Raw genomic sequence first — 19114 nt, 5'->3', positions numbered from 1 at the left:
GGAAGTACATAGATAAGGAAGTGTAAGGTGTGAAAGCAGGACAAAGGGAATGGAGATCAAGGAAAATCAGAATAGATCATTGTTTGCTGGGAGAAGGTAACAACAAAGCAAACAGAGATAAAATGTAGTTGGAGACAGTAAGACTGGTTGGAGAACTGGGAAGGGGAGGGGATGGAGAGAGAGGCAAAGCAAGGGTTACTTGAAGTTAGAGAAGTCAATGTTCATACCGCTGGGGTGTAAGCTGCTGAAGCGAAATATTAGGTGCTGTTCCTCCATTTTGCGCTGGGATTCACTCTGACAATGGAGGAAGCCCAGGCCAGAAACGTCAGTATGGGAATGGGAGGGGGAGTTAAACCGGGAGATCAGGTAGGTTTAGGCGGACTGAACAGAGGTGTTCAGTGAAACGATCGCCGAGCCTGTGCTTGGTATCACCGATTACTTCGATCCACTTTCATTCCTGAAGATAGACACAAAGTACTGGAGTAATGCCCCTGTCCCACTTAGGAAACCTGAACGGAAACCTCTGGAGACTTTGCGCCCTACCCAAGGTTTCCGTGCGGTTCCCGGAGGTTCCAGGAGGCTTTTGTCAGTCTCCGTACCTGCTTCCACTGCCTGCAACCTCTGGCAACCACCGGCAACCTCCGGGAACCGCACGGAAACCTTGGGTGGGGCGCAAAGTCGCCAGAGGTTTCCTTTCAGGTTTCCTAAGTGGGACAGGGGCATAACTCAGCAGGTCAGGCAGCATCTCTGGGGGAAAAGGATGGGTGAGGTTTTGGGTCGGTACCCTTCAGGTTTTCCCAGCTACTTACTGGCAGTCTTTGGGACTGTGACTCTGTGTGCTATGCTTGGATGCCCAATGACACCGTGGGCTGGATAAATATTCACTGAGACTCCAGCAACAGTCCATGGTCCGTGTATTATGCGAGTGATTGATTCATCTACTAACGCTCCAAAGCCTTTCTGAGACAACTAATGGGATAATCCCAAATGATTGTAACTGTGGGATTCATGATAAAGGCAACTGACACAAAGTTAATTGCAAGCAGGACACAGAGTGCTGGAGTAACTCAGCGGGTCAGGCAGCATGTCTGGAGAACACGGATCGGTGACATTTCGGGTTGGAACCATTCTTCATACTGTTTGTAGGAGGGAAGGTGAGGAAAGAAAGCTGCTTGAGAGGAGAGGCAGGACAAAGTGTGGCAAATAACAGGTAAACACAGATGGGGGGGTGGGGGGAGAGGGTTGGGGGGGTTGAAAGACAGATGACTGGAAAAAAGACAAATGATTAAAGCAGAAGATGTAAGAGAATGATTGAACAGGAGCAAATTGCGAAGCCAGAGGAAGTAATGTGGGTGGAGGAGGAGGAGGAGGAGGAGGGGGAAGAATAGAAATAGGTGTGAGCTCAAGTGGGGCACAAGGGAGAAGGAGAAGAAAGAGTGAGATGTGGGGTCGAAGAGGGGTGGGAGAGGCAGGGGTGGGGGGGGGGGGGCATTTTATGAGGTTACCTAAAATTGGAGAATTCAATGTTCATACCTTTGGGTTGTAAGCTACCCAAGCCTCCTAACCCGAAACATCACATACCCATGTTGTCCAGAAATGCTGCTTGACCTGTTGAGTTACTCCAGCACTTTGTGTCCTTTTGTGTAAACCAACATCTGCAGTTCCTTGTTTCTACATTAATTGCATGCTTTTCTTTCTGATCATGGATGCCCAAAAACACAGCAGGGCATTTAGAACAGTATAGAACAGTGCAGCATTGAACAGAACAGTACAGGAACAGGCCCTTCAGCTCACGATGTCTGTGCCGAACATGATGCCAAGATAAACCAATCTCATTTTCATGTGATCCATATCCTTTGATGCAAGACCCAACAATTAGTTTCCACATTACTTTTATTGATTTTTAAAATACAGCAACATGGGAAATAGAAACAATAGAATGTAATTTGCCGATTGAAAATACACCTCCATCCACAAAAGTTTATGTCTAACCTTAAATACAATTTCCACCCGACTGCCTTCATTTCTGATTCCTTTAATGTCCAAAATCCTCTCTCTTCCAGCTTTAGAACTACAGGTCCACCACTGATTTTCCAGCACCCTTGGCTCCAGAGCCTTGCCGTATTATCCGTTTTGCTGGACCAACAGAGGTCACGGTCACGAGAGGCCGAGATATCGGACCGCAAAGGGCGGTCTCGGGAGTCGGCTATGGGAACGGATCTCTCGCCTCTGGCTGGGCTGGACTTCCAGAGCCCTGGCTGCCGGGGGCAAATTCAACCCGTTGATCGGCCGCGAAGGTCCCGATGAAGTCGAGATTGGCTGCCTCATCTGACCTGGGCGCCACATCTTGGGGGGACTTTCAGGGGGGAGGGGTGATTACGAGTGCGCTCGTACATTAAAGGTGGGCCAGACCACCAGTTGCTAGAAAATCGGTGGTAGACCTGTACCTGTCAACTGAGCAGCCATGGACAGTTGTACAAAATGAAGAGTGCTCATATCCTGCTGAATGGGGACATTTCTCCTTGCATTAGTCCTACATTGTTGACCCACTGCTTTAAGTCTGTAGCCATCAGTTTTACATTGTCTCGCTCAAGCTAACAGTCTCAGGACCCACTATTTCAACCCATGAATACGACATCCCAATAAAATAATCGCTTAACCTTCTAAACAACAATGAGTAACCTACCATAGACACAAAATGCTGGAGTAACTCAACGGGACAGGCAGCATTTCTGGAGAGAGAAGGAACGGGTGATGTTTCAGCTTGAGACTCTTCTTCAGACTGATGTCAGGGGAGTGGGTAAGGAGTAACGGTACCTACTGTTACCAACTGTTATCAAGCAACTGAAACATCTTATCAACAACTATCTAGCGGTTCGGGACCGAATGAGGTAGCGGTCCCGAACTACCATCTACCTCATTGGAGCCCCTCGGACTATCTTTAATCAAACTGAACTAGACTTTATCTTACACTAAACATTATTCCCTTTATCCTGAATCAGTAGACGATGGATAGCTAGATTGTAATCATGTATAGTCTTTCCACTGACTGGATAGCACGCAACAAATAGCTTTTCACTGTACCTTGGTACACGTGAGAAAAAACTAAAATAAACTAAACTAAACTAAGCCATTCTTACTTAAATTTACTTTCTCTGCAAATGGATTTTAGTGTTCTAATCTCGAAGCAAGAAGGGGGATCAAAACTGCAACAGGTTGTCTCATCAAACACCTGTTTTAGTGCTGAATTTCAGCCACCGAGTGGGAGAGCCATTATAGGAAGCAGCATCATTACTAGGATGCCATCCTTCAAAAGTCAAGTCAAGTCAAAGTATCCTTCATTGTCATTCAGACCTTTCGGTCTGAACGAAATTTCGTGCCTTGCAGTCAAACATATAATAAAAATAACAAAAACACACCTCCTCACTGTGATGGAAGGCAAAAGTCTTAAAGTCTTAGTCTCTTCCCTCCTTGTTCTCCCTCTGCGCTGAGGCAATCCAGGCTTCCGATGTTGTGACCCCGCCGGGTGATGGTAAGTAAGTCAGTCCCGCGGCTGAATCCGAGCTCCGCGAACGGATTCAGCGACGGGACTGACATATTCCTTGCTGGGAATATGACACTATCACCATGGGCGGCACAGTGCCGCAGTTGGCAGAGCAGTGCCCGCACAGTGCCAGAGATCCAGGTTGCTGTCTGTGTGGTGTTTGCACGTTTTCCATGTGATCTGGTGGGTTTCTTTCAGGTGCTCCGGTTTCGTCCCACATCTCAAAGACGTGTGGGTTTGTAATTGGCCTCGGTAAGTTGCCCCTAGTGTGCAGGGAGTAAATGAGAAACATAGAACTTGTGTGAGCCGACATAGAACTTTTGGAACAGGTGGGTCGAAGGGTCTATTTCCATGCTGTATCACTAAACCAAACTATAAACTAAACTAAACTATAAACTAAACTAAACTAAACAAATCAGGAACTATGCATTTCAACTTTAGACTATAGACTTTAGACTTTAGATGTACAACGTGCAAACTGCCCCTGTGGCCCACCGAGTCCACACCAACCATTGATTACCCCATACACAAGCACTACCCCACACAATATGGGCAATTTATAATTTTTACCAAAACCAATTAACCTATAACCCTGAAGATAGACACAAAAGGCTGGAGTAACTCAGCGGGTCAAACAGCATCTCTGGCGAAAAGTAATAGGTGACGTTTCAGGTTGAATTCTTTCTAGAGATTGAGGGTCTGATAGAAGTCTGGAGGAAGGGTCTCGCCTATTCTCCAGAGATGCTATCTGACCCGCTGAGTTACTCCAGCTTTTAGTGTCTATCTTCGGTTTAAACCAGCATCTGCAGTTCATTCCTACACAACTTATAAACGTGAACGTCTTTGGAATGTGGGAGGAAGCCGAAGCACTCGGAGAATGTTCGGAGACAACGCGGTCACAGGGAGAACGTACAAACTCCGTACAGACAGCCCCCATAGTCAGGAACGAACCCTGGTCTCTGGCACTGTAAGGCAGCAACTCTAACGCTGCAACATTGTGCTGCCCTATGACCGACTACAAACCATTTCCATTCCCAATGTAGCCATTTGGAGAAGGGCAGCTAGATTTGATTTAAAGCTATTACCTGAATCTCAGCAAAAGATATTAAAAATATTGCTGTGAAATATGATTGTCCCTTTCGGTGTCCCATGGATATCAGAGAGAAGCCGAAATGAAAAAAAAAAAAAATTCTCATAAAATCACAAAGGTGGCATTTATTTTTACTGCAAACGGATTCATTTCAATCGTTCTGCAGTTCGCAACACTAAATCCCAGCTTAACGACAAGGAATTACATAAAGTTCACTTTCAGAGTTATGTGGCACAATTTTCTTTAATGTTGTCAAAAACAGATACCAATGTACATCCAGCATATTTCCTGGACATCAAAATGAAAATATCTACTCCTCCTATAATATCCAGAGTTATTGTTATAAATAATATTTGCACCTGAATATATTTGAATGCTTGCCTCAGCAATCCCTCTGGTATATATAAAATATTCCTAATAACAGATGAATTAGTTTCCATAAATCTACAATCCGATCAGATTCAGAAATACCTTTACCATTGCATCATAGAATTAATACTTACAAGGTTAACATTTGGGGAGTTCTGGGGGTGTGTATAGTGTTGCCACAAACTGAATTGCATTATCAAAGCACTAATATGGACATTTTATGCCATTTGTGCCTCTTTTTCTGCTGCAATGTACAATTGATCTGACTCCCATAACTCCATAAATGCAGAAAATTGTAACTAACCATGCTTTTGGTTTGAAATAGCTATTTAAAAAATCTATAACCTGTAAAGTTTTCATGATTGAGTTCATTTAACCAGAAAACAACTCTTTTAAATAGATGGGGATTGTTGGCTTAAATTTGCTAGGAGAAAACGCATCATTAGGAAATGAGTTTTGATATAATAGCCCATTCAGGAGCTAAAGCTTCCTGCATGTTACCCTGACTTATGGTCTTATAGCATGTGCTTTCATTAATAAAACCCACAATCTAAATTCTTCTTTTTTGCTTGATTAACTTGTTGGTTCTTCACTGATTTGTTCATAGGTACATGTCTCTCGGTTTAATCTTGGGCGGCACGGTGGCACAGCGGTGGAGTTGCTGCTTTACAGCGGAGCGCCAGAGACGCGGGTTCGATCCTGACTATGGGTGCTGTCTATATGGAGTTTGTATGTTCTCCCTGTGACCGCGTGGGTTTTCTCCGAGATCTTCGATTTCCTCCCACACTCCACAGACATGCAGGTTTGTACATTAATTGGCTTGGTATAAATGTAAATTGTCCCTAATGTGTGTATAATATTAATGTGTGGGAATCGCTGGCCGAATGGCCTATATCCGCACTGAATCTCTAAGCTAAACTAAAACTAAACTAAAACTAAAAACTTAAAAAATCATACTGTTCTGTATACCCTTCCTTACATTCACATAATATTGAGGCAGTAAATGTGCTGCAAATTTCTGAATATACAAACTCTTTCTAGTTTGTTTCTTTTAGCTAAGTTTAGTTTAGATTAGTTTAGAAATAATTTAGCGTTTAGAGCCATTTCCTGAAATAGAGCAATGCAATTCTTACTTGCAGCAGCACAGCAGATATATAAACATAATACATAGTAGATACCATAATGACCAACAAAGAAAAGTTCAATATATAAATACAAACGATATAGTGCAAAGACAAAAACAATGCCCCCAAGTCCTTAGTGCACTCAGGCAGTTTGAAGCTCGGAATTTAGTTGAAATTCATAGCATTCAGTAGCCTAGATAGACCAAAATGCTGGAATAACTCAGTGGGCCAAGCAGCATCTCTGGATAGAAGGAATGGGTGATGTTTCTGGTCGAGACCCTTCTGCATATGAAAGGTCTTCTGAAGAAGGATCTCGATTTGAAATGTCATCCATTCCTTCTATCCAGAGATGTTGTCTGTCCCGCTGAGTTACTCCGGCAATTTGTGTCTATCTTCGGTGTAAACCAGCATCTGCAGTTCCTACGCAATCAATAGCCTGATGGTCATAGGGAAGTAGCTGCTCCTGAACCTGGATGTTACAGTTTTCAAGATCCTATACGTTCTCTCTGATGGCAAGAGTGAAATAAGAACATGGCTAGGGTGATCTGGATCCCTGATGATGCTAGCTGCATTTTTGAGGCAATGTCACCTAAATTCACTTTGAAGGTGGGATTGGGCAGCCTTCACAACTTTTTGGCAACTTTGTGTAACCATTCCATATGCTTTCCACACTTTACAATATGCACTTTTAATGGAATAAAGGTTTCTACTGACAAATGTTATGACAGCAGTGTCATTTGAAATATTATCATTATTTGACTGCCATTCTAAGTCTATTTTGTTCTTCCTAAAAAATACTGGATGGTGCTATTGAGAACTGTCAATTAAGAACCACAATGGCAGTAGGTTGGATGCAAATTGGTTTAAACCTGATTTTCAGTCCCTGAATATAGTTTGCAAAAGAAAGGAAAAGTAATAAAGCTGAAACAGCAGTTACTCAATATCCCATAGTTAAGATTATCAGTCAGTCTCCAGAAGTTAGACACAAAGTGCTGGAGAAACTCAGTGGGTCAGGCAACATCTCTGAAGAAAAAGGATAGATGACATTCCGGGTCGAGACCCTTCATCTGACCCGTAACATCACCCATTCTTTTTCTCCAGAGATGCTGCCTTACCCGCTGAGTTACTCCAGCACTTTGTGTCTATCTTTGGTATCAACCAGCATCCACAGTTCCTTGCTTCTACAATCTCCAGAAGAATTGCAACAAGGATCAAAAATTCTAAAATCTACTCAACTGAAGAAGATGGCACAATTTCCCCTATAAATCACACTTGATTCACACACTTCAATTACAGCTATTATGCTAATAATGTGACATATCCTCAAAATCTTTTCAAAAAGCTTTCTACTGTACCTTGGTGCAAGTTTAGTAGAGTTTACTTTAGTTTGGAGATACAGCATGGAAACATGCCCTTCAGCCCACCAGGTCCGCTCTGACCAGTGATCACCCTGTACACAAGCGCTATCCTATGGTATAATAGGGACAATTTACACTTCACTGCTGCAGAAAGCAGTGGAGGCCAACTCAAGAGGGAGTTAGATTTAGCTCTTAAGGCTGACGGAATCAAGGGATATGGGGAAAAAGCAGGAATGGGGTACTGATTTTGGATGATCAGCCAAGATCATATTGATTGGCGGTGCTGGCTCGAAGTGCCGAATGGCCTACTCCTGCACCTATTTTCTATGTTTCTATGTTTACTGAAGTGCCAATTATCCTACAATTAACCTACAAATCTGTACGGTGGAAACCGGAGCACCAGGACAAAACCCACGTCGTCACAGGGGGTACGTACAAGCTCCATATAGACACCACCCATAGTAAGGATTGAACCCGGGTCTCTGGTGTTGTAGAGCAGCAATGCTACTGCTGCGCCACTGTGTTGCCATGTGCCAAAAAACGAAACCTAATTAAAATCTTTGTCATTTATTAATGTATAGATTGTTAATGCTTTTGTCTGAAGATAGACATAAAATGCTGGAGTAACTCCGTGGGACAGGCAATATCTCTGGAGAGAAGGAATGGATGATGTTTCAGGTCAAGACCCTTCTTTAGACTGGTGAGTCAGCCAGACTTTTACTCCAAGATCTGCCTGAGCTAGACTTTGTGCCATCCATAGAAATAAAATCAAATATTTAGACAGTGCGGCAAAGGGAAGTTGGAAGGTGCAGTACATCTCTGGAACTGAACATTGAGCCTGAACTGAACATCGCTGACAAAACACAAAGAGCTGAAGGAACTGAGCGAGTTGGGCAGAAACTGGACAGGAAATGGATAGGTGATGTTTCAGTTTGAGACTCTGGTGGGGATGGGCAGGTGATGTATCGGGTCAGGACTCTTAGGGGTCAGTCCCTTCGGGAAGGGTCCTGACCCAAAACATCATCTGTCCATTTCCCTTTATATATGATGCCTGACCCATTGAGTTCCTTCAGCACTTTGTGTTCTGATCAACATTCCAGCATCTGCATTTTTTTGTGTTTCCGCTTCATGCTTATAGTTTTCTTGCATCACTCTGATGTTGAATGTCCATGGCTCCATGACATTCCCTTGAGACAATTCTTTACCGATTAGAGGGCGTAAAAAAACTGGACGTAAAGATGCTCTGGCAGCCCAAATGCACTTCTGAGAATCTATGCCACAGGAACATGGATTCAGGATAAGTAGAAGATGACCTGCCAAATTATTTACCTTTAAGAATAATGTGAGCCATGGGAGAAGGTATCGAGAGAATTTCTGTGTATATAACATCCATCACATCTTCAAGACATTTCAAACTATTTTACAGCCTGCAAAGAATCGTTGTAATGTGTAATCTACAATACAACAGTGAGCACTGTTCATCACTGCTAAAAAGGAAAATAGATATATTTCCCCAGGTTCTGATCAATGGTTATACATCACATAAAAGAGAGAGGTTAAAAAAAACACATTTACAGTATATAGCATCATTCACATTCTTTTCAGAATATGCAAAGTGTGTCCCTCCCAAAGTGGTACTTAGGGAGGGATACACTTTGAGCGGCATGGTGGTACAGCGGTAGAGTTGCTGCCTCACAGCGCCAGAGACCCGGGTTTGATCCTGACTACGGGTGCTGTCTGTACGCAGTTTGTGCATTCTCCCTGTGACCTACAGTACGTGGGTTTTCTCCAGGAGCTCCGGTTTCCTCCCATACTCCAAAAAGACATAGGCTTTTGTCAGTTTGTAGGCTAGTTGGCATGATATAATTGTAAATTATCCCTTGAGTGTGTTGGATAATGTAAGTGTATGGGGATCGCTGGTCGGTGCGGACTCGGTGGGCCAAAGGGCCTGTTTCCACACTGTATTTCTAATCTAAACTCTAAACTAAATCTCTAAACTTTGTGGCTGTTCCACATGGAAATGAACGTGAATGTTACAGTGAATGAAGCACACCAATTTTGTTACTTTCTTCAAAGGCTTAGGAAGTTCAGCATGTCCTCAACAACTCTTAGCAACTTCTGCAGATGGGCTGGGTGTTGACCAATCTGGTTACGACGCTCACTGAGTATTGACCAATCTGAGTGTGATGTTCACTGGGTATTGACCAATCTGGTTAGGGCGTTCACTGGGTATTGACCAATCTGATTAGGGCGTTCACTGGGTATTGACCAATCTGGTTAGGGCGTTCGTTGGGCATTGACCAATCTGAGTAAAATCACAGGTGTAATGTTCTATAGGATATCATGATATCTACCATTAATGCACTGCATGTAATCAATTACACTGAAGCGAAATAATCCAAGTTTGTAGATGTTAACTTGACCAGCGACCACTATATTTGCCGACCATATGAACTAGCAATTAAAGACAAGTTTTTCCTCCATCATCCTAAATAGCCACATTGCTGATTGTGAGATCTTTTCATGTATAAGCTAGTTACTGAGCTTTTAAATTAGCTAAAAACATATGAAAAAGAAGCAGGTGTAGGCCACACCGACTGTACCTGCTCTTCCATTCAGAATATCATCATTGATATTTTACCTCAGAACCAATTTTCTACAGCAATTGGGTTGACACAGTGGCACCGCTAGTAGAGCCCCTGCCTCACAGTGCCAGGGATCCAGGTGCAATCCTGACCTCGGGTGCTGTCTGTGTGGAGTTTGTACGTTCTCCCTGTGTTTGCATGGGTTTCCTCTGGGTGCTCCGGTTTCCTCCCACATCCCAAAGACATGCGAGTTTGTAGGCCAGTTGGCTGCTGAAAATTGCACAGTGCTTAGGGAGCGGATGTGAAGGTGGGATAACATAGAACTAGTGTGAACGGGTGATTGATAGTCAGTGTGGATTCAGTGGGCTGAAGGGCCTGTTAAACTAAACTAAACTATACTAACTTTATTTCCCCAACATCCAAAAAATGTATTGTTCTCTGTCATTAATCTCCACATGTCTTTTGTGTGGAGAATCCCAATAAATCACAACCCTCTGGATGAAGAAATGTCTTGCCATATCTGTCCTGAATGGCCTAGTAAGCTATCATCATTCATTCTGGAATTCCATGCACGGGAGGCAGCAACTCACTGTCTACCTAGACAACCACAATCAGAAATGTATATGTAATAACATGTAATAACATTATCACCTCTAATTTTTAAGTGAATAATTACCTTAAAGCCCTTTTGAGTATCCAGTGATCAGGATGTACAATTGCTTTCAAGATGGTGTCAGAGTGTGGCGACCCTGTCCGCTGGTCCCAGAAGAGGATCTGTTACGATCCATTGCAATCGTTCCACTCTTTTAAGTCTCTATTTCAACAGCAGCATTTCTTACACTGACAATGGTGGCACAGTGTCGCAGAGGTAGAGTTGCTGCCTCACAAAGTCAGAGACCCGGGTTCAATCCTGACTACAGGTGCTGTTTGTGAGGAGTTTTGTATGTTCCCCCTGTGACCGTGTGGGTTTTCTCCGGGTGCTCCGGTTTCCTCCCACACCCCAAAGACATGAAGATTTGTAGTTTGATTGGCTTCTGTAAATTGCCCCCGGATGCGAAACCGGGTTAACATAGAACTAGCTTTCCACACTGTATCTCTAAACCAAATTCAACAAACCCAGTCTGAAGAAGGGTTTCGGCCCGAAACGTCGCCTATTTCCTTCGCTCCATAGATGCTGCTGCACCCGCTGAGTTCCTCCAGCAATTTTGTGTACCTTCAACAAAACAATGCTCTCTTTGAATGTTGTACCTTTTATCCTGTATATATGTGCACTGTGGATGGCTTGATTGTGTTCAGGTAGTCTTTTCTTCAACTGGATTTCATGTAAACAAATGCTTTTCACTGTACCTCGATACATGCGGCAATGTTAAACTAAACTACACAAAACATTTAGTCTATTCTTTCAGTTGTGCAGATAAATGCAGCTTTCGTTTTAACATCTCACCTGTTAATCTCACCTCGAGCCCAGGTATGCTTCTCTCCGGTCGATTTTCTCGGTCCCTGGTCTGTCGGCCCCCGGGCCCCCAGCCAGGCCATCTGTGAAACCCAGCGGCGTGGTCTCCCTGAACCTCCACCCGCTGGCGTGGGAGCCGCTACCTGACCACAACTCACCTGCAGTCCCTGCAAAAGTGGCCCTGATCAATGCGAGATCAGTGCTGAACAAAACCTTCATCCTCAATTACTTCTTCACCGCACGTGGATTGGACTTCCTAATGATCACTGAAACCTGGCTTAATCCTGGTGAGCTTGCTCCACTCGTGGAACTCTGTCCTGATACCTGTAACTTTTTCAGCTCGCCTAGGCTCTCAGGTCATGGTGGGGGCCTAGCCACTGTGTTTAAGAAGCATTTCAACTGCCGCCTTCTGAACGCTGATCACTTCTCCAGTTTTGAACATCAACTAATCATAGTTGGTCTAATCTGTCCACTTTTAATTGTTCTTGTGTATCGCCCACCAAAAATGCATAAGGACTTTATCTCACAATTTGGTGATCTTATCGCTAGCTTGTTGCCCAAATTTGACAGGCTCCTGATTCTTGGTGACTTTAACATTCATGTCTGCTGCCCCACAAAGCCTCTTGTGAGTGAATTTATGAACCTGGTTGAGTCCTTCAATCTGACTCTACTCACCACTGGACCCATGCACAAGCTTGGCCATACACTAGACCTAGTGCTTTCGTCTGGTCTCCCAATTTGTAATACAGAAATTATTGATGCCTGTCTGTCTGATCATAGTCCAATTATATTCGATGCATCTCTGCTTTTCGCCTCCTCAAAATCCCATCTCCTTGCTCGCTACTCCCGCTACGTAAACTCCACGATGACCAGTAAGTTCTCTGAGGCTCTCATAGCCACCCCCGACATCTGCACTATTGAGGCGTCTCCCCTCCCATCTCAGCACCGATGACCTCATTTCTTTATTCAATACTACCTGCTCTTCCATCCTGGATTCTGTTGCTCCTCTCAAAATGAAAAAGCCTAAGCCTAAAGGCTGGCCCTGGCTCAATGACACCACCAGAGCCCTAAGAAGAGAATGCAGAAAATCAGAACGGAAGTACAAATCTGATGAGCTTTAAATTTCCTTTGAACTCCTGAAAAACAAGCTTCACAAATACCAGGAAGCAGTAAAATCTGCACGAACAAAATACTTTTCCACCCTTATTTCCAAAAACGCTCATCACTTCAAGGTCCTTTTTAGTACCATCACCTCCATCATATGTCCTGCCCCCAGCACCAGCTTAACTGGGTCCCCTGCTAAGTGCAAGGAATTTTCTACATTTTTCACCAGCAAAGTAAAGAACATCAGAACGAATATTTCCCCTCCCATCCGTGACCTGGCTGTCTCATTGGTCTGTTCTTCAAAATTAGACTGTTTCCATCCCGTTACTCTACCCTCCCTTGTAAAACTGGTCACCACCATGAAACCTGCAACCTGCCCCCTTGACGTTGTCCCTTCAGCCCTTCTGAAGGATGTCATTACAATAGCCGGCCCCAGTATTCTCGCCAACTTCAACAGTTCTTTGGCCACTGGCACTGTTCCTACCTGCTTCAAGCATGCGGTGGTCCAGCCCCTCGTGAAAAAACCTAACCTCGACCCCACCTTGGCAAGCAACTACAGACCTATTTCAAAACTGCCTTTCCTTTCAAAAGCCCTTGAAAAGGTAATTTTACTTCGGAGTCACGTGAGTGACTACGTGAAGAACCCGCTTCCAACGCATGCGTGTCATATCGCTACACGCATTCGAACTCGTCATCGCTGGAGGAAGGACGTTCCTCCAAATCGGCAGGGGTTGAACCTGCAACAGGAACGTAAGGGAACTTCGTTTTCTTTACTTACCCTTTTTTATCTAGAAGGCTGATGAAGCTGGCTGGGGGAGAGTCTGCAAATTTACAGGCAGCCAGCAGCGGCCGGGGCCCGTTAATTGCTTTTAAACAGGGACGGAGCCGACTTTAGCGCTAGGACAACGGTCGCTGGAGCAGTTTTCCCGACAACCCGGAAACAGCCCCACAAGTCGTTTAGTGGATTTAATAATTCATGGGTCCGAGGGGCTGGAAGGTGCGAAACTGACGCGTTAACAGGGGTTCCGCAGGTCTAAAAATAGCGGCGAGCGGTCAGTGCCCAAGAGCACTGAGTACACGTTGGACCCGCTGGACCGCGCTGGAGCACCACAGAGGCAGGGGGAGGGAAGGGGGGGGGGGGAACAGACAGCAGCAACAGGCTGAACTCCCGTAATGGGAATAGCTGTGCCAGACTTACCCCCCCCCCGTTTTTTCGCGCCCGACTTTTTGCTCCCGACTTTCCCTCCCGATTTTTGCTCCCAACTTCGCTCCCGTGCCGGCCCCGGCTGGGAGCGAGTAGGCATAATCAGAGTCGTTGACTTCGAGGAGTCCGACTCTGAATAGCCGCGAGCGACCAGTGCCCGTGCGCACTGGGGGTCGGTTGGAGGGGTTTTAGGAGCAGCCACGAGTGGACAGAGCAGCAGGGAGCGAGAGGCACAGTCTCCCAATAAGGGAGCGAGTGCAAATCACACCAAAACGGGTGGAAGAAAGAAAGAATCAGCACCACCATCTCCCGAAAGGGAGCGAGTGCAAATCACACCAAAACGGCTGGAGGAGCTCCTCCATGGTGGCAGTCCCAGAAATATGGAGGCTAGCCACAGTGGGCAAAAGGTAAGTCCCACAGCGGTACCCCGAGTGGGGCCGCAAGATATCTCTTACTCCTCGGAGGAGAGTGGGCAGGACCAAATTTGGTCAGACCCTGACCAAGGCACAGGTTTACATACCCCTGAAGGAGGGGAGAAAGTGGACTCTGCATTTTTATTCACAGCAAAATGGACAGAGTAAAAAGACAGCGGTCTGCTAAAAAGCAGCCCGAGAAACGCGTTGTAAACGTGGATGAACGGCAGAGACAGCAGCCGTCGGCTCTAGATGCCTCGGTAGAGGAATCAGCTGTGCCAGAAATCATTCTGGCACCGACGAAACTTACTTCCCGGCTGGGAGGCAACGTTCAAACGAAAACGCACCATCTAGCAGAGCCCGACTTGGAGCAGCAGCGGGCGACCAGCCCGTATCAATATCGGACCAGGGCTGAACGGGTGCGGGAGACGGAACAAACCCGCTATGAGTGGCTGCAAACGGAGCAGCCAGGAGAAACAGCTGACCGGGAACAGACGTGGACCGACAGTCAGGACCGGTGTGGCCAGCGGCGGGACGAGGAAAGCCCGCAAACCAGCACCCGTGAGTACCGGGGACGGGAACAGCGGGGATACAGAGAAGAGCAGCACACTGCTGAAAGGCTGCAGGAATGGGAGCAGCCAAAAATAGCAAGTGCAGCTCAACATAGAGACCGTCTAAAGGAGCTGCTGGAGGAGCTCCTTCACAGTGGCAGTCCCATGAATGTGGAGGCTAGCCACAGTGGGCAGGCAAGCTCCATATGGGTACCCCGTGAGGGACCCCCTGAAATCTCGACCTCTTCGGAGGAGAGTGGGCAGGACCCTGATGGGCCAGACCCTGATCACACAGCTTCCCATGATCCTGAATCTGCAGAAAAACATACACTGCTGGACATGGTGGCTGATTACTTCAAACCAAGTCAAACAGGGGCAGACTTGGATTCCAGGATGGCAGCCAGTATTAATTACATGTCTGGCCATCAACTCCAACAACAAATATTCACAGAGACACTGGCCAGACATCTGCCACCTGGTAACTGTGATGCATTACAAATCCCCAGTGTCAACCAATGCATTTGGAAGCATATGGGGAGGGACATCAGGAACCATGATCTCAAAATCCAGAAAGCCTTAAAGGGGCTTACGGCAGGGATCACAGCTTACATCCACACCCTGGACAAAACAGAGCAAACTAAAGGCCACCAAGACGCACTAGCCCTGTTCTGTAATGTACAATATGAGCTGAATAGCATGCGGAGGGCTGCTATTCAGCCAGCACTGGATCCTAAATATGCAACAATTTGCAAACAAAGAACCGTTAAAACCCCAACCCTTTTGTTTGGGGAAGCCAAGACACCGGGGCTCATCAAAACCAGCGCAAAGGCTTATTTTGGATCACGGTACCAACCACATGGAAGACCGAAAAGTGTGGCTTATATCAGTGGCAGTGCCAGAACCCAATATAACCCGCTGCAGCCTTCTTTTAGGGTATGGCCAGGGACGGCCACCCTGGAAGATGCGGAAGCCTCAACCTCCAGTACAACCACGAACAAAACCCCCTTTTTTCAAAAAACAAAGTAAATAATACAACCACCAGTAACCATGGAGGTAGGTGGGTGTGGTTCTTTTGTAAAAAAGGGACCCACGACGGTGGAAGGGAGGTTGCAATACTACAGTGACGAATGGTGTAAAATCACTACAGACTCGTATGTTCTAAGCAGTATTCAGGGTTATCTGATAGAATTTACTCATCCCAATAACCCCCCAGTACAACATACACCAGAAAGGCATTTCGTCCTTACAAAAACCGAACAATCTAAAGCCCACACGGAGCTACAACGATTGTATACAAAAGGTGTAATTGAACATACTATTCATGAACAATTAGAATTTGTATCAAACATATTTATTAAAAATAAAAAAGATGGGGGTTGCCGGATTATCATTGACCTTTCAACACTAAACACATTCATTCAATATGTTCATTTTAAGATGGAGATCTTTTTGCATCCAGGTTGAATCACCAATTACCAACGTATGTGTCCTGGGAACCAGACCCTGGGGCAGAAGCTACAGATGCTTTCTCACTGCATTGGGGGAAATGGCTTTTTTATGCTTTTCCCCCGTTCTGCCTCATCAATCGGGTACTAAGGAAAATTCAACAAGATTCGGCATCTGGGATTCTCATAGTACCCGATTGGCCTACTAAACCGTGGTATTCGGTCATACAGGGGATGGTGTTAGAACCATGTGCCCTTATTCGATATAGCCCAAATTCATTAATTCATCCAGTGACTGGGGGCAGTCACCCATGCCATAAGACAATGGATTTGTTGATTTGTAGAATCTGAAAGACCCACTACACGGCATGGAGCTGTCAGACAGGACTATGAATCTCATCACATCCGCACAAAGACTGTCAACACGGAAGCAGTACCTCGGACACATCAAGGGCTACAGTGCCATCAATAGTGCCAGAAGTGCACTCTCCAATTACCTATCGCAAGGAACGGAGCGGCACACGGTGGGAACGCACCCCCTGGTAACAAAACTTATGAGGGGCATATTCAATGCAAAACCCCCTAAAACCAGGTACTCCAGAATCTGGGATGTGGGTGTCGTTTTGAACATGCTGAGGAGCTGGTCGCCCTTAACAGCATTATCACTTCGGAAACTGACCATGAAGATGGTTATGCTCATGGCGTTAGTTACCGCACAACGAGTCCAGTCATTAAACAAACTGAGCCTGGACTGCTTGATCATCTCACCCGAGAAACTGGTGTTTGCCATACATGATTTAATAAAACAAACTATCTCAAGGTGGCTCAAATGTGTCCTAAAGATGGCAGGAATAGACACTAATGTTTTCAAATCTCATTCCACCAGGGCTGCAGCAACATCCGCAGCAAAAAAATGTGGAGGACTTTCCAAAGGTTTATAACAAACCAGTTTTGGAGCCATCATCGTTGTTCTGAAAGCGTTTTACGCTCAATAATATAACTTGCCCGAAAGGTTACAGGGCTATGATTTCAATTTAATAAATTTATTTTTCGTTATACCACACAAGTCTTTGTATAAGTGTGTTTAAAAAATTACTAATGATACCTTCTCCCAATACCCAAGGCAGTTGTGAAGCATGGACTCGTTCCACGGCATGAGGTCACAGAGCTTTGAAATCTTCACGTAGTCACTCACGTGACTCCGAAGTAAAATAGTAAGATTAAACGAGAACTTACCAGTTTGAAGTTTGATCTGTATTTTATGAGGAGGAACGTTGAGGGAATACGTGCCCTCCGCTCCCACCCTCCTATGATCATATCAAAACTGGTATCTCTTTGATAATCTTACTATGTTAGGTCATTATAGTTTCTGTGACCTCACACCGCTGCTTTGAAGAATGACACGCATGCGTTGGAAACGGGTTCTTCACGTATTCCCTCAACGTTCCTCCTCATAAAATACAGATCAAACTTCAAACTGGTAAGTTCTCGTTTAATCTTACTATTTTAAGTCAACTTATGCCTTACCTTCACCAAAATACTATCTTGGAAACTTTCCAATCAGGTTTCAGGGCTCACCACAGCACAGAGTCTGCCTTGTTGAAGATACATAATGACCTACTGCTCACCGTTGACTCCGGTGACTGTGCAATCCAGCTTCTTCTCGACCTCAGCGCAGCATTTGACACTGTCGACCACACCATCCTAATTGACCGTCTCCGGTACGGGGTTTGTATTGATGACACTGCCCTGAGCTGGTTCATCTCCTACCTCAAAGGTAGGAGTTTCTCGACTAACATAGGCAACTCTTTCTCCTCCCCAACTAGCCTCTGCTGCGGGGTTCCACAAGGTTCCATCCTTGGCCCCATTCTCTTCTCCTGGTATATGCTCCCCTTAGGCCAAGTCATTCAAAGGCACGGAATTTCCTTCCATTGCTATGCAGACGATACACAACTCTATCTCCCCCTGAAGCCCAAAAACCAATCAAATCTACTTAAGCTTATCCACTGCCTCGAGGATATAAAGTGTTGGATGGCCCAGAACTTCCTCCAACTAAACGAGAGTAAGTCTGAGGTCATCCTTCTCGGCCCCTTGGACTCAATCAAAATGATAGCAGGCAGCCTTGGAAGCCTTACCCCACTACTCAAACCTCACGTCAAAAACCTTGGCGTGATATTTGACTCAGCATTTTAATTTGACAAACAAGTCAATGCCGTGGTAAAAGCTAGCTTCTTCCAGCTTCGGACGATAGCTAAAATAAAACAATTCCTCCACTTTGATGACCTCGAAAAGATCATCCACACATTTATCTCCTCCCGCCTCGATTACTGTAACTCCCTTTACACTGGCATCAGCCAATCTTCCCTGTCCCGCCTGCAACTGGTCCAAAACGCCACTGCGAGAATCCTGACGGGCACCCGAAAAAGGGACCACATCACCCCGATTCTGGCCTCTCTCCACTGGCTCCCTATGCGGTTCCGAATAAATTTCAAGATCCTTCTTTATGTCTAGAAAGCCCTTAACGGGCTTGCCCCCACCTACATCAAAAGTCTGCTTACCCACCACCCCACCTCCAGGTCCCTCAGATCGGCCGACTTGGGGTTACTGAACATCCCGCGGTCTAGTTATAAGCTCAGGGGCGACCGTGCCTTTGCGGTTACAGCTCCCAGACTGTGGAACAGCATCCCTCTTCCCATCAGAACTGCCCCCTCCATCGATTCCTTTAAGTCGAGACTTAAAACTCATCTTTGCTCTCAAGCCTTTCTTGACGTCCTCTGAGGGAGGGCTACATGTATGTATTTATGTATGTACTTAATCTATGAACCAATGTTGCATAACGTTAGTACCTCCACCAATGTAAAGCACTTTGGCCAA

This window comes from Amblyraja radiata, chromosome 19 (assembly GCF_010909765.2).
Source record: "Amblyraja radiata isolate CabotCenter1 chromosome 19, sAmbRad1.1.pri, whole genome shotgun sequence".
Classification (NCBI taxonomy): domain Eukaryota; kingdom Metazoa; phylum Chordata; class Chondrichthyes; order Rajiformes; family Rajidae; genus Amblyraja; species Amblyraja radiata.
This window is presented reverse-complemented; position numbering follows the sequence as displayed.